This window comes from Tyto alba, unplaced genomic scaffold (genome assembly GCF_018691265.1).
Source record: "Tyto alba isolate M040663 unplaced genomic scaffold, T.alba_DEE_v4.0 Super-Scaffold_40, whole genome shotgun sequence".
Taxonomy (NCBI): Eukaryota; Metazoa; Chordata; class Aves; order Strigiformes; family Tytonidae; genus Tyto; species Tyto alba.
In genome coordinates, this window is record NW_024881316.1 from 30,824,541 (window position 1) to 30,830,540 (window position 6,000).

Consider the following 6,000-nt stretch of genomic DNA (forward strand, 5'->3'; position numbering starts at 1 on the left):
TTACAGAATTGAAGTTAATCGTGTAGATAACCATTTACACAGGTAGGGCCTAAGAATTTTGGTAGCTAGAGTTGGTTACCTAATACCCTGTGATACTGAAGTGCATAAATAATTCAGACATATAACTTTTAAGAAAAGAAGAAAACTGTACTGTCAAAAAGAAGACACTGTCATGGATATCAGTGAGGCTACATCTGTTGCAGAAATCATGAGATCATGGAAAAATCTGGAGTTTTAAATGCACTGCACACAAAAAAATACTACAGTTGTCTTGTGATGTACATACATGGCATCACCTGCACAAATTTCAAAGTTCTGATTTGATCCATCAATATTTTCAATGCAAAATATTAGGAAAAAATTCTACCTACCAATGGGAGAATAGTCAGATCCCCTAAGATTAGACTGATAGTTTAAAACAGTAACAAGTAAATTGTTTAGGCATAAGCGATTTAGGAACACAAACTATATTTTTATTTAGAAAAATTAAAATTAACCAGTGTCCTGTGAAGAAAAAGAAGCTTTTCTGATTTAATGAAGAGGACTTAAAGATGTAAGAAATATTCTGCTTTTAATTATGGTTAATTATGGTTTAATTGGTTACAAAAAACATTCTAACTTATAAAGTTAAATTAATTGAACTTAAAATTGGCGTAGATTTCAGTTAGAGAAGTCCCATTATTAAAGAGTGGGTAGATTAAGAGAAAAAGCATTTGATCAAAACTGATCATGCTACTATAGGCAAATGAGTTACCAGCCATCAGTGGTATTACAGTAATATGCCGTGTGCTCTCTTCCAACTGTATCTAATTAGCATTTTATTTCAATATTCACAGTAAGTTATTATGACATAGTTTAAGTGAAGTGAATACTTTTTACACCGCAACAGCAAACTAAAAATACACACACAGTAGATTATAGCTCAGATGAGGTCCTGAAGCTCATTACTTGATAGTAACCTAACCATTTTCAACATACTTAATGTTAACATGAGCCTAGTATGTTTTTCTTCCTCAACATGTCCTCTTTTACTTCTCCTCCTCCTCCTCCTCCTTCCTTAGACAGAATTTCTGGATTGGGAAGAAGAAAGAGAAGAGAAATTACAGACTGGCCATATGACCAGGATTTCCATACACCCAGGATAAGTGGGATCTGGACATGCGTTGTGGATTTGATCTGTGCATTTGCTAACCATCTGCGTAGTGTGTGCGTGCTAGATCAGATGTGCGCATATGTAGCAAGTTCAGTGTATGGCACACAGCCTGTATTTCCCTCTGAGATTCCCTGGATGTGTGCCCATCCCTTAATTCTGTATACTTCAGACAACTTTCATTCTTCCTTCTAGTGGCATACAGAAAGTTAAGAAAGTTGTTCTATAAAGTAAAAAGCACGATAAGAGAATGGCAGCAGTCAAACACTTTTTAAACTTCATCAAGAGCATTGTCAACAATATTAGCTGCAAATTATTTATTGCAAGCAGAAGCAACCTACTATACACATACAACAGTACAACCAGCTGAGAACAAACACCATATACTTCACAATGAGCATTTACATAACACGGTGCAGGCACTCAGTATTATGTCACTAATGTGACTCTTTCTGTAGTCCCTTGAGTGCCTCTGGCTTTGCAGAGTACATCCAGCTAAATAGCACTTGTATGGCCTTAGGACATATGCCGTCTGGCCTCCTGCAGCCACTGCTCAATTGAATATAATGGAGTCATGCTAAATGACAGAGCCCTCAGCATGGTAGGCGAGGGGGCAGGCACAAGCACAAAGAATTAATCAAGCAAGCCAACTCTAAATTGTACAAATTCTGTCAAGCAAATATCTATAATATGTTCTGTCACTGAGACTGTCAAAATGGGCTAAATCCTCAGCCCAGGTGAAAATAGCAGAGATATTCTAAATTACACCAATTATGGCAATATGCACTAACAGAAGATCTTGACTTATTTACAGGGTTTTTAAAAATTTGATGCCACAAAGAAGCTTAGAAGCCACGCTTTCTGCTTTGTACTCTTTCCTCCATTCATGGAACTTCATCTTTCTGTACGTTAAAAAGCCTCTGTTTCTTTGTCCAGGAATAAAAACTCGTCCTGTCCTGTTCTTTCCTGGTCTGTCAGTGCAGTGCTAACTTTGTCAACAGCTCTGGGAAAAAGATTTGTTACTTAATTTGTACCCTAAGGCTGTGCAAATCATCTGTAGCAGTAGTTGTCATTTCTTCTTCTCCTTCTTATGCTTCTGAAATATTTTCACTATTTGCAATTTTCATCAATTTCTTAATTTATGTATTTTCTGTAATTAACTCAAGTATCCAGCGTAGATATATAATTATATATTAAATAAAACCCACATTCATTTGATCAGGAATTTGCTGTACCAGAAGAATACTTAAGTGTTTTCTGCAAAGCTGAAGCAATTCCATTTATCTCACACTGCACTGTTCCCCCCTTCAAAGAAACTAAGATAAAATAATAAATAAAACTTTATATCTTTTTTTTTTTTTTTTTCAGATGGTATAATGGAACCACAAAGGTTCAGTTTCAGTAAGTGGATAAACTACTGAAAAAAAAAATAGAATATTTTAAAATGGCAAATTTTCTAATGAAAGACAAGTAAAATTTTCTAGAGTACGGTTTTGGACTAGGTATAAATTGAAAGTGAAGAGACCAGGTTATAACCCCATTTCTGGAACTAACTTTTTATGCCTATGAATAATGAGTCTATTTCCAATCTCTATTTTATTATTGACTATTTGTAAAATGGTATCTAAAAATTCTTTACTAGTAGCATTCACACAATTTAATTAACAAGTATTAATAGTGTCAGAGGTGTTAATAAAACTGGCTTCTTTTTGTTGTCGCAGCTGTTCTCAATCTACCACTGTATTGGCATTGTAAAAGGAAAACAGTGGTATATCCCTTTCCTGAATTTTGAGAGGACACAGAAATGAATTAACATCCAAACTGGATTACTGAACTCCCTACATTTTTAAAAATCCTTAAGGAGAAAAGTAATCAGTTATTACTAGCTCAAAATATATCAGGTATGTTTTCTGTGAAGCTGGTAAGACTTGGACTGCCACCAGGTCAGAAGTTTGTATCAAGCTGAAGATGTAGATGGACAAAAGCAGAAGCAGATTAACATCACAAATACCATTTTGAGTTTACTGTGGAAGTATAGCAAAATAAGATGTGTCTGTACAACAACAAATAAGGTCAAGAAAACATACTGTTATATGAATGTCTTGTGTAATGTCCTTATGGTTAAACCCTCTTCCTTTTATTACATAAATATATTGGTTACTATTCACGCACCTATCTCGTACAAAACAGGCTCAGGAGGCATATCCCCTCTGAGACAGGTGCACAGCATGTGGCTCTCAGCTGGGTTAAAAGAAAAGCATGCATATGTATGCTGCTGAGCATAGCGAGAAAGGAAAATGGATGAAAGTTGATCTGATACAAAAGAGAAGCATGAAATGAAAGGACATACAACACATGGAAAGGGGACAGATGCATTAGTGTACTAAATAGAAAAGAAAGTTCTGTGTATTAAAATGGAGGGTAAGCAAAAATTAATACTCCCCTACTGACATATATTAGAAAGATTATTTTCTTGGAAAGGAATTACAGTTGTCAATAGTTTATCGGGCATCATTTTTCTTAAACAAAACGGGAATGTTTCAAAATAAGGGCTCATTTGTGGATGAGCTGAAAAACACATAAAAGAGCTGAACTCAGAGGGAACCCAGTTAGAACCAAAACCCTCTGATGTTCCTTATCACTTCATCCTTAGCAAAGTCCATCTGTACGGGAGTTCTCATTTCTGTACTAAAGAAGGGTTATACAATGATTAGAAGTGATCATATAAGCAGAAATCCCAGAATGAATCAGGATGACGATTCAGCATTTTCTCAGCTCACTTGAAGGAGTAGGAGTGAATTTTCAAAAGCACTGGAGAGATTAGCATACCTCTACATCGTATTCAACTACTTTTTGTTTTCTAGATATACTGCCTTTATTTATCAATCTCTCATAGGCCAAACACTGTATTTTTTCTTATACATAGCAGTATATCTTTGAATACTTAGGGCTTTCTGAAGGAAAACTAAAAACCTGTGGTTTAATGTGAAGTTAGCATTGACCTTAAAGTCTATTGTGTCCCATCCTCATATAAATTGATTAGAATCTATGGAGAAATTGATCATTTTTAATTTCACTGTCCTGTCCAAAGACTGTATTGTGCATGAGCCTATAAAAAGCGTAAAAATAAAAAAGCAACAAAATAAAATATTTGCTAAGGCTACCATAGGAATTTACAGAGTCAACTGACATTCTTTATCTACTTTTAAAATGTACATATTCTGAAAATAAAGACTGATACAGCCTCCTATTAAAGAAGAATTCTCTACCTGCAGTTCTTTACAACTCAGTGGCAATTTCACATAGGTTTCAAGACAAATACAATTCAAATCAGTACAAATTCAAATATGCAGTTAGAAAAATGCAAGTACAATAAATTTTGATGCAAACCCCTACCAGTGTGTACTGTAAAGATATTTCTAGAACACAAACTATCTGGAGTGTAGACTCCAGATTTTCTCTTTTAGTTAACTCTAAGTGCAATTTAATGTTAACGTTATAGAAATGCATAAGGAGGTTGAAAGCTGTTGAGATATTCACCTATTTTTAATTGTAAGCAATTTTCTGTTTGGGTATAAAACTTCAGAGTTCTGCCTGTAGTTAAACTGATAAAAATAAAATGTATTCAAGCAAACATTTGTTAGCTATCTCAATTTTGGAAAATTGAAAGGATTCTATTTAACTAAAAATAATTGCTTTTGGTTTTGAAAATCCATCTTACACAAACAATTTTTGCGAAACAGTACAGGAACAAGATTTACAGCTCTTTCAATTAAGTTGACATTATCATTCTGGGGGTAGGGTGGCAGGAAGGCTCTTCTATCTAAACACTTCAATTTTTTTTTCATCCATTAAATGGAACCTATATTTCTTTTTTACCTTCAGGATATGCTACATATCTTGTCTCTAGGTGACCATGCAGGTGGGTACACATGAACCAAGCTCATGGATATTGGATACACACAGCTATTCATTTCAGCAATGGTCTATTTACAGAATAAAAGATGTGCATTCTCCATTGGCTTCTGTAAAGCCATACTTTAAGCCACCCCCACTGTACACTGAAAACACGTAAGTCAATGAGGAACTACTCAGTAGATGCAAGTCACTTCACATTCTAGCACAAAGTCAATCCAGATATGAAAATATTCTACTTTATCCCATTGCTACATTCAGTTTTGTGGCTCGTTTTCAAGTAATGGCCTTGTACATAGAAAAAGCATAGACAATAGCAAGGTGATTGGAGATTTTGATAGGAAAATTTACAAAAGTTTATTACATTTGGGTAATTGGTATAAATTGTTTTCTATTTTTTACAATCCTTAGTAAGTAAATGCATTAGCTTAATGGAAAAAATGAAAAAAAAATTCCCAGCCACAAACAAAATACAACTTACCTAATACAGAACAACCCATGAGGAGAACAGAAGTAATCAGTCTGGAAATCTGGCTGTTTATAATGTATGGACAACATGGCATATGCTATACTGACAGAACACAGACAAGGAAGGAGGTTTCTGCTGGGAAGACTGTACCCTCAACCACATAATCATCATGTAAACTACTATTTAGAGTATACATTGTAAGGTCTGACATGTGATAATGATTTGTAACTTCATGCATCTGAAGTTTGCCATAATCTCAAATAAAATAGGAATTTAATCTCTATTTTTACAGAAAGCAAAGTATAATTGGGAGGGAAGTCAGCCACAGGGAAGACAAGAAACACGTGAAGCAGGACGGGATGCAACTGTTCTCCTAAGAGACCTATTATAGAACTAAGTGCTCAAATTAATTGGTCAGGTAGTATGTAGAAAATAAAACAGGCATAAAGAATCTAAACTGAAAATA